Raw genomic sequence first — 11599 nt, 5'->3', positions numbered from 1 at the left:
AGCAGCCATAGTACTAGGGCGGTAGTAGCCTACCTGGCGCTGCCGACAAAAATTCTAAATGAATGGAACAATCTGTAAGGGGGAGGGGGGAATGACTGGTGGTTGGCTGACACCGGTTGTCTACCGTTATCAACTGGCCTTGTGGTGAGGAGTATCAAATAATGGCTATCAAACAAAAACACATTGTTTACTAATGGTGCCATATATTCGATTGTTATACATATAAAATGTGTAGCTAGCAATTTCTATTGTTAGAATAGGAGAATGTTAGCGATGTGTGTGTGTGTATATATTACATTTGAAGTCAAGTTTACATACACTTACCGGTAGGTTGGAGTCATTAAAATTAGTTTCTCCAACCACTCCACACATTTCTTGTTATCAAACTATAGTTTTGGCAAGTCGGTTAGGACATCTACTTTGTGCATGATCCAAGTAATTTTTCCAACAATTGTTTACAGACATTATTTCACAATTCCAGTGGGTCAGAAGTTTACATACACTAAGTTGACTGTGCCTTTAAACAGCTTGGAAAATTACAGAAAAGGATGCCTTGGCTTTAGAAGCTTCTGATAGGCTAATTGACATCATTTGAGTCAATTGGAGGTGTACCTGTGGATGTATTTCAAGGCCTACCTTCAAACTCAGTGCCTCTTTGCTTGACATCCTGGGGAAATCAGCCAAGACCTGAAAAATAATTATAGACCTCCAGAAGTCTGGTTCATCCTTGGGAGCAATTTCCAAACGCCTGAAGGTACCACGTTCATCTGTACAAACAATAGTACGCAAGTATAAACACCATGGGACCACACAGCGGTCACCGCTCAGGAAGGAGACGCATTCTGTCTCCTAGAGATGAACGTACTTTGAGAAGTGCAAATGAATCCCAGAACAACAGCAAAGGACCTTGTGAAGATGCTGGAGGAAACAGGTACAAAAGTATCTATATCCACAGTAAAATGAGTCCTATATCGACATAACCTGAAAAGCCGCTCAGCAAGGAAGAAGCCACTGCTCCAAAACTGCCATAAAGCCAGACTACGGTTTGCAACTGCACACGGGGACAAAGATCATACTTTTTGGAGAACTGTCCTCTGGTCTGAAGAAACACAAATAGAACTGTTTGGCAATAATGACCATTTATGTTTGGAGGAAAAAGGGGGACGCTTGCAAGCCGAAGAACACCATCCCAACCGTGAAGCAGGATCATGTTGTGGGGGAGCTTTGCTGCAGAAGGGACTGGTGCACTTCACAAAATAGATGGTATCATGAGGGAGGAAAATGATGTGTATATATTGAAGCAACATCTCAAGACATCAGTCAGGAAGTTGAAGCTTGGTCGCAAATGGGTCTTCCAAATGGACAATGACCCCAAGCATACTTCCAAAGTTGTTGCAAAATGGCTTAAGGACAACAAAGTCACGGTATTTGAGTGGCCATCACAAAGCCCTGACCTCAATCCCATAGAAAATTTGTGGGCAGAACTGAAAAAGCGTGTGTGAGCAAGGAGGCCTACAAACCTGACCCAGTTACACCAGCTCTGTCAGGAGCAATGGGCCAGAATTCACCCAACTTATTGTGGGAAGCTTGTGGAAGGCTACCTAAAACGTTTGACCCAAGTTAAACAATTTAAAGGAAATGCTACCAAATACTAATTGAGTGTATGTAAACTTCTGACCCACTGGGAATGTGATGAAAGAAATAAAAGCTGAAATAAATCATTCTCTCTACTATTATTCTGACATTTCACATTATTAAAATAAAGTGGTGATCCTAACTGACCTAAAACAGGGATTTTTTACTAGGATTACATGTCAGGAATTGTGAAAAACTGAGTTTAAATGTATTTGGCTAAGGTGTATGTAAACTTCCGTCTTCGACTGGGGTGGCAGGGTAGCCTAGTGGTTAGAGCGTTGGACTCCTTCACCCGAATCCAGACAGTTGATGTTCTGAAATGAGTCGCATGTACGGGAATGGCGGACGGAAGACAGGGTGGTGCGGCAGGTGCCGCTTCTCATTCGACTGCTTTAATTTTATCTAAACCATCAGGTGTACGCCGATCCCAGCTAAGTAACTCATGCAAAGAGTTAAAGCGCAATTATGTGCTTTATCTCCAGTACTCTGCCATGATTGTCAGTTATGTAGCTGCTCTACTGATAATCTCAGTGCGTCCTTGCTGGGATGACACAATCCGTCTACTACCGGAGAATATCAACACCAAACAAATTGGTTCACCGTTCCACGGGAGCGGACAGTACACAGCATAGCATAATGTTCTGAATAATGGCCAAGTCTACCTCTCTCCTTATTCTACTGAACCGCTTAGGCGTAACAAACAAGTCCAACATTTATCGGAAACTGTTAAACTACCTGTTCACTACCCTCCTGCTCTCCGGGGATGTGCAACTCAATTCTGTGCCCAATATCACCGAGCCAGCGATTACGCACCGGAGTGGAGAGCGGTGGATGGCCTCGTCCACTGGTCGTCGCCGCTGTGGAGGTGGGTGAGTGCTATGGTTTCTCTCGACTCACCCGGCTCCAGGATAGATTTTGACTCTTCAAACATACCACAGTCGCTATATGCGATCCCTGACTCTGCTTCTGGTACGCAAGCTATTTTAATTAGTTCCCCGCATCCAGTGCAGGCGGGAGGGATTGTTAATTGCGCTACCGAACTGCCCCTAATCAAAACGGCCTAAACACAGAAAATTTAACTTTTTTCAATGTGTCAATCACTCTCGAGTCATCTGGGACCCACGAGCTAAACCCAAGGGACTACTAGGGTGGCACTTGAACATTCGTAGTGTCATTCCAAAAAGTGACCAAATTCAACATCTACTCACAGACTCCAACCTTGACTTTCTCTGCCTCAGAGACATGGCTCCATAAAAACTCTCCATATGCTGCTTTGATTGTGCCTGGCTACAATGTTTTCAGGAGAGACAGGATTGAAGGAAGAGGAGGGGCTGTGAAGATTTACATTAAAGAACATATCCGATGTAAACAAATTGAGTGGTCATGTGATAATGAACTAGAATGTATTGGCCTGAACGTTACACTGTCTCCCCAAATGTCTTTTATCCTCATTGGAATGTATAGGCCACCTTCCACCAAAAGTGTGTTTTTTGATCAGTTTAATAACATGCTTAAGGAATGTGATTTTGGGAAAGAGGTCATCTTAATGGGAGATTTTAACATTAATTATGAAGACAAGTGTTGTAGGAAAACCCTCAAACTGATCACTAATACCTTTGACCTTACACAGCTAGTTAAAGGGCCAACCAGGGTGACTTGTTGCTCTAAAACACAGATTGATTGTGTTCAGTAATAAACCAGAGAGAGTGACTAAATCATTCAATATGGTTACTGGGCTGTCTGATCATAATCTGACACTTATAGCCAGAAAGCTGTCTAAGAGCAGGTTTAACCATTCTACTGTTAGAAAGCTGGATCAACTAATAATACCTAAGAGTGAATTAAGTTATTTTGAAAACGCAATTAAGGGAATTAACTGGAATGATCTCTTGTCCTATACAGACGTGGAAGCTGATAGTCAGGTTTTTCTATCCACAATCCAGACTACAATAAATGGTTTCCTAAAGAAAATCAAATCCAAACCTGGCCAAAAGAGCACTCTTCCTTGGCTAAATGGAGAAATCTGGAAATTGATGAAAGAACGAGATTATGATCTAAATTAGAGCATGACAGACGTAGGTTTACCATGTTGAGAAATAAGGTGATGAAAGAAATCAGACAGGCCAAGGCAAATTTTTTAATAACATAATTGGTGAAGCAAAGGGAAATTCTAAATTGATATGGGAGAATCTAAAAAAGTTAACAGGGAAAGACCATAGTAACACTGCAAAAAGACTAGAAATCATGGTGAATAACAATCTAACACAGGATGCAGTCAAAATAGCAATAGCCTTCAATTCCTACTTTATTGACTCTGTCAGGGTACTGACACAGAACCCCTCCACTGGTTTCTTGGGCTCAGTGCTAGTGAATGACACTCAACCTGTCTTCATCATAAGGGAGGTTTCTGAGTCAAAGGTGAACAAGGTGATTGGCTCACTAAAGAACTCTAAAGCCAAAGATGTGTTTGGGATGAACTCTACCTTTCTTAAAAACTATAAAGAGTCACTCATTGGCCCCATTACTAAGGTCACCAACACATCTACTGGTTTCGGTGTGTTTCCAAGGGTATGGAAGTCGGCCATAATAACGGCCATCTTTAAATCAGGCGACCCTGCTGACGTGACTAACTACAGGCCCATTAGTATACTACCTGTGGTGTCAAAGGTTGCTGAAAAGTGTGTAGCAGAACAACTGATTGCCCACCTCAACAACAGCTCCTTCACATTACACTCCATGCAGTTTGGCTTCAGAGCGAAACACTCCACAGAAACGGCCAACTGCTTTCTTCTGGAAAATGTGAAGTCCAAGATGGACAAAGGGGGTGCTGTTGGGGCTGTGTTTCTGGACCTAAGGAAGGCTTTTGATACTGTTAACCATGAGATTCTCATCACAAAATTGTCCAAGTTCAACTTTTCCCCTGATGCCTTGAGATGGATGAAATCATACCTTGAAGGCAGAACTCAGTGTGTCAGAGTGAGCAATGAGCTGTTGCCCACTCTTAGCTATGATGTGGGCGTGCCCCAAGGGTCAATACTGGGGCCCCTCCTGTTCAGCCTGTACATTAATGATCTGCCTTCTGTCTGTACTGGGTCTGAAGTTCAAATGTATGCAGATGATACAGTGATATATGTGCATGCAAAGAGCAAACAACAAGCTGCACAAGAACTCACTACTGTAATGGTCCAGGTTACAAAGTGGCTCAGTGACTCGTGTTTGCATCTCAATGTGAAAAAAACTGTTTGCATGTTCTTCACAAAGAGGGCAACAGATGCTACTGAGCCAGATGTCTTTGTGTCAGGGGAGAAGCTCCAGGTGGTATCCGAATTTAAGTACCTTGGCATCATACTTGATTCCAACCTCTCTTTTAAAAAGCATGTGAAAAAGGTAATTCAAATAACCAAATTCAACCTAGCTAATTTCCGATTTATACGAAATTGTTTGACTACAGAGGTAGCAAAACTGTACTTCAAATCTATGATACTCCCCCACTTAACATACTGCTTGACTAGTTGGGCCCAAGCTTGCTGTACAACATTAAAACCTATTCAGTCTGTCTACAAACAGGCTCTCAAAGTGCTTGATAGGAAGCCCAATAGCCATCATCACTGTTACATCCTCAGAAAGCATGAGCTCCTGAGTTGGGAAAATCTTGTGCAATACACCGACACATGTCTTGTATTCAAGATCCTAAATGGCCAGGCTCCCTCTCCACTCAGTATTTTTGTTGAACAGAAAACCCAAACCTTATGGCAGCAGATCCACAAGGTCTGCCATGAGAGGTGACTGTATAGTTGCCTTAAGGAAAAGCACCTTTAGTAAATCTGCTTTCTCTGTGAGAGGTTCCCATGTCTGGAATACACTGCCATCAGACACACATAACTGCACCACATATCACACTTTCACAAAATGCACGAAGACATGGCTAAAGGTCAATCAGATTTGTGAACATGGTCCCTAGCTGTGTGGTGCCGCTTTCCATGTTGTCTTTAGCTTGTGAGGTGTGGAAACACTTTGTTGCTTTTATGAATTTTGTCTTGCTGCATTTTGAAATCTATGAATGCTCTGTCTGTATGCTACGTCATGCTTGTCCTATGTTGCTCTGTCTGTATGCTATGTCTTGCTTGTCCTATGTTGCTATGTCTTGCTTGTTCTATGTTGCTATTGTCTATATTGTAATTGTTTTTAATAACCTGCCCAGGGACTGCGGTTGAAAATTAGCCGGCTGGCTAAAACCGGCACTTTTACTGAAACGTTGATTAATGTGCACTGTCCCTGTAAAAATAAACTCAAACTCAAACTAGTAACCGAAAGGTTGCAAGTTTGAATTCCTGAGCTGACAAGGTACAAATCTGTCGTGCTGCCCCTTAACAAGGCAGTTAACCCAGGCCGTCATTGAAAATAAGAATTTGTTCATAACTGACTTGCCAAGTTAAATAAAGGTAAAATAAATCAAATAAACTGTATATATCTCAGCAAAAAAAAGAAGCGTCCCTTTTTCAGGACCCTGTCTAATTTGTAAAAATCCAAATAACTTCACAAATCTTCATTGTAAAGGGTTTAAACACTGGCTTATTCAATGAACCATAAACAAGGAATGAACCTGTGGAACGGTCATTAAGACACTAACAGCTTACAGACGGTAGGAAATTGAGGTCACAGTTATGAAAACTGAGGACACTAAAGAGGCCTTTCAACTGACTGAAAAACACCAAAAGAAAGATGCTCAAGGTCCCTGCTCATCTGCATGGATGTGCCTTAGGCATGCTGCAAGGAGGCATGAGGATGGCAGATGTGGCCAGGGCAATAAATTGCAATATCCGTACTGTGAGACGCCTAAGACAGCGCTACAAGGAGACAGGACGGACAGCTGATCGTCCTTGGCGTGGCAGACCACGTTTAACAACACCTGCACAGGATTGGTACATCCAAACATCACACCTGCGGAACAGGTACAGGATGACAACAACAACTGCCCGAGTTACACCATGAATGCACAATCCCTCCATCAAATCAAATGTATTTATATAGCCCTTCTTACATCTGCTGATATCTCAAAGGGCTGTACAGAAACCCAGCCTAAAACCCCAAACAGCAAGCAATGCAGATGTAGATGCACGGTGGCTAGGAAAAACTTCCTAGAAAGGCCAAAACCTAGGAAGAAACCTAGAGAGGAACCAGGCTATGAGGGGTGGCCAGTCCTCTTCTGGCTGTGCCGGGTGGAGATTATAACAGAACATGGCCAAGATGTTCAAATGTTCATAAATGACCAGCATGGTCAAATAATAATAATCACAGTAGTTGTCGAGGGTGCAACAGGTCAGCACCTCAGGAATAAATGTCAGTTGAATTTTCATAGCTGATCATTGAGAGTATCTCTACCGCTCCTGCTGTCTCTAGAGAGTTGAAAACAGCAGGTGCTCAGACTGTCCTCAATAGGCTGAGAGAGGCTGGACTGAGGGCTTGTAGGCCTGTTGTAAGGCAGGTCCTCACCGGCAACAACGTCGCCTATGGGCACAAACCCACTGTCGCTGGACCAGACAGGACTGGCAAAAAGTGCTCTTCACTGACGAGTCACAGTTTTGTCTCACCAGGGGTGATGGTCAGATTCGCGTTTATCGTGGAAGGAATGAGCGTTACACCGAGGCCTGTACTCTGGAGCGGAATCGATTTGGAGGTGGCGGGTCCGTCATGGTCTGGGGCGGTGTGTCACAGCATCATCGGACTGAGCTTGTTGTCATTGCAGGCAATCTCAATGCTGTGCGTTACAGGGAAGACATCCTCCTCCCTCATGTGGTACCCTTCCTGCAGGCTCATCCTGACATGACCCTCCAGCATGACAATGCCACCAGCCATACTGCTCGTTCTGTGCATGATTTCCTGCAAGACAGGAATGTCAGTGTTATGCCATGGCCAGTGAAGAGCCCGGATCTCAATTCCTTTGAGCACTTCTGGGACCCGTTGAATCGGAGGGTGAGGGCTAGGGCCATTCCCCCCAGATATGTCCAGGAACTTGCAGGCGCCTTGGTGGAAGAATGCGGTAACATCTCACAGCAAGAACTGGCAAATCTAGTGCAATCCATGAGGAGGAGATGCACTGCAGTACTTAATGCAGCTGGTAACCACACCAGATACTGACTGTTACTTTTGATTTTGACCTCCCCCCTTTGTTCAGGGACACATTCCATTTCTGTTAGTCACATGTCTGTGGAACTTGTTCAGTTTATGTCTCAGTTGTTGAATCTTGTTATGTTCATAGACATATTTACACATGTTAAGTTTGCTGAAAATAAATGGATTTGACAGTGAGAGGACGTTTCTTTTTTTGCTGAGTGTATTTTTATATATATATATAGCTAAATTCCCGGTTAAGTCAGAACGCTAGCTACTGTTAACTTAGCTAACTAGTAATATCAGTGTTAGGGTATGTTGTTGAGATGTAGATAAGAAGGCTATATTAATAAATCTAGATGGTTAAAACCCCTTCATATCCTTAACTTGGTCATTTAAAAATGTCTAGATGTATTGGTTTTATTAGCGGTCACGACCATCTGATTTGCTAGGCCAGAACAGTAGTTCTGAAGAGTTAGTGCTCTTCAGAAGCTCAGTGCCAGGACCTCATGGCCGAGGTCGAGTATGATGAGTGACTGTGTGTGACCTGACCTATGATGGCTAGCAAGTCATTACTCATTACTTATGACTGCAGGTGTCACCAAGTCGGCTCCTCAGATTTTCTTTGGTTTTCTTCAGAGGCAGCTTGTCAGACTCTTTAATCCACATTAGAACCTGGCACTGAGCTTTAAAGCCATCCAAGCGCGCTGTTGAGTCTCTCCTGCTGCAAGTCTGGGTCAGTACACAAGAGTGTAGTGGATGTATACAGTGGCTCTACATTTCAAGAGTTGTTTTGGACGTTGATAATATTGGGTTTACTTGATGTCACTTTTATATCCATTTTACATTTGGTTTCTGAATTCAGTGTATATTTCTGATGGAGCTTTTTATTTTTCAGTGTGGTCATCTGGTCAAGTAGTGCTGTTCAATCAGTGAAAAGTAAAGAACGCTGAAGAATTGGAGAAAGGTTGAGGACAGACACAGGGATGGAGCAGGACATTACTGCACTGGAACTGGGAGAAGTGCACAAGATACATGAATTAGTGCGGAGAATGGAAATTGAAAATTAAGCTCTAAGCAAGAGGCGAAGAAATATCAACACCAACAACCAGGCTCTCTCTGGTGGGCTCATCAGCTGTCCCTCTTCGCTGGAGGAACGTCAAAATGTATGTGATTTGCTGGACCCTGAACCAGCGGAGGTTAGCGGTGGAGAGGGTATATCTCCATCTCCTCTTGAAAGCCCCAGAGAGAAACTAGTGGGGCAGGATGCACACATATATGATGACTCTTATGCACACTTGCCCCACAGTGACATGTTGGAGGAGACACACTGGCAGGGATGCATGGGGTCAGAGGAGCTGGTAGACAGGGACACAGAGAAGGGAGCAGAGCAGTCTGCTCTCGACCTGGTGGACCTTCTGGACCTAGAGCAGGGCTGTGAGCTGGAGAATGAAGAGAGCTGGTAGGTACCTGCACATTTTAATAAAAACTGAACTGTGTATACTGTCAATAATAAGACTATTCTAAATCATTGCAGCAACATTTTTGTCCATGTATCTCTTTTCAAACAACCTGCTTTTTTAATACCTCAATTGCTTAGTTTTAATTCAGAGTGCTTAAAATGATGCTCCAGAACTTTTGTATAATTTCAGCCAGTAGTTTTGAAAGTGGTGCTCACGAGCCAAAGCAGTCCCTGTTATTTGTGTACTACGTCATCCAATTCATATGATATGTTATGAATCCAATTCGTACAATATGTAACAAATTTATTGTGTTTAAGATCCTGGACTGCATCTTTAATCAGAATCCAATAACATACTATCTCATTCGTTCTTAGGTTATATGAGTCACCCAAGAAACAGGCATCTGCTGAAAGAAGCGATAAGTCACCTATAAAGTGGTGCAGACGGGTTCTGGACAACCCCAGCCCTGAAACAGGTGGCATGTCACACACTAATTGATATCCTGGACCAAAGTAAGTACTGCACAGTATATTACAATTTCTCACTCAAATTGACACAGACTAAAATTGGCCACTTGGTCGTGTCTATGCTTTATCATCCTGAACAGGTAACTTCTATTAATTAAATGTCCCTCTTCTTTCCCTTAGAGACAAGATGGAGGAGTATCTTTCTCAGTCCCTTCCACAGACATCCTGTAGCCTTTCCTGACACTGGCTATCTTTGCATGGGCTCACCTTCCACTCTGTACCACAGATCAACTAACAGAAGTCAACAAACCAATAAACCTAACAGCTCATGTAGGATCTGTAGGAAATAATTCCCAATTCGTAAAACTGTTCTCTACGAAGAGTGCTTGTACATGTAGTGATATACAGTACATTCGGAAAGTATTCAGACCCCTTGACTTTTTCCACATTTTGTTACGTTACAGCCTTAGTCTAAAATGGATTAAAGAAAGAAATTCCTCATCAATCTACACACAATACACACAATAGCGAAAACAGATTTTTGGACATTTTTGCAAATGTATTAACAACAGAAATACCTTATTTACATAAGTATTCAGACCCTTTGCTATAAGACTAGAAATTGAGCTCAAGTGCATCCTGTTTCCATTGATCATCCTTGAGATGTTTCTACAACTTGAGACCACCTGTGGTAAATTCAATTGATTGGACACGATTTGGAAAGGCACACAACTATCTATATAAGGTCCCACAGTTGACAGTGCATGTCAGAGCAAAAATCAAGTCATGAAGTCGAAGGAATTGTCCGTAGAGCTCTGAGACAGGATTGACTCGAGGCACAGATCTGTGGAAGGGTTCCAAAAAATGTCTGCAGCATTGAAGGTCCCAAAGAACACAGGGACCTCTATCATTCTTAAATGGAAGAAGTGTGGAACCACCAAGACTCTTCCTAGAGCTGGCCGCCCGGCCAAACTGAACAATCGGGGGTTAAGGGCCTTGGTCAGGGAGGTGACCAAGAACCCAATGGTCACTCTGACAGAGCTCCAGAGTTCCTCTGTGGAGATGGGAGAACCTTCAAGAAGGACAACCATCTCTGCAGCACTCCACCAATTAGGCCTTTATGGTAGAGTGGCCAGACGGAAGCCATTCCTCAGTAAAAGGCACATGACAGCCCTTTGGAGTTTGCCAAAAGGCACCTAAAGGATTCTCAGACCGTAAGAAACAAGATTCTCTGGTCTGATGAAACCAAGATTGAACTCTTTGCCCTGAATGCCAAGAGTCACGTCTGGAGGAAACCTGGCACCATCCCTACGGTGAAGAATGGTGGTGGCAGCATCATGTTGTGGGATGTTTTTCAATGGCAGAAACTGGGAGACTAGTCAGGATCGAGGGAAAGATGAACAGAGCAAAGAACAGAGAGATCCTTTATGAAAACCTGCTCCAGAGCGCTCAGGCCCTCAGACTGGGGCAACGGTTCACCTTCCAACAGGACCCCGACCCTCAGTACACAGCCAAGACAATGCAGGAGTGGCTTTGGGACAAGTCTTTGAATGTCCTTGAGGGCCCAGCCAGAGCCCGGACTTGAGCCCGATCTAACATCTCTGGAGAGACCTAAAAAATAGCTGTGCAGCGACGCTCCCCATCCAACCTGACGGAGCTTGAGAGGATCTGCAGAGAAGAATGGGAGAAACTCCCCAAATACACGGTGTGCCAAGCTTGTAGCGTCATACCCAAGAAGACTTGAGGCTGTAATCACTGCCAAAGGTGCTTCAACAAAGTACTGAGTAAGGGCTCTGAATACTTATGTAAATGTGGTATTTCAGTTTTTTAGGGGGGTATTGTGTGTAGATTGATGAGGGGAAAAAACAACAATTTAATCCATTTAAGAGTATGGCTGTAACGTAACAAAATGTGGAAAAAGTC

Source organism: Salvelinus fontinalis, chromosome 2 (assembly GCF_029448725.1).
Source record: "Salvelinus fontinalis isolate EN_2023a chromosome 2, ASM2944872v1, whole genome shotgun sequence".
Lineage (NCBI taxonomy): Eukaryota > Metazoa > Chordata > Actinopteri > Salmoniformes > Salmonidae > Salvelinus > Salvelinus fontinalis.
Note: the sequence above shows the minus strand (reverse complement) of the source record.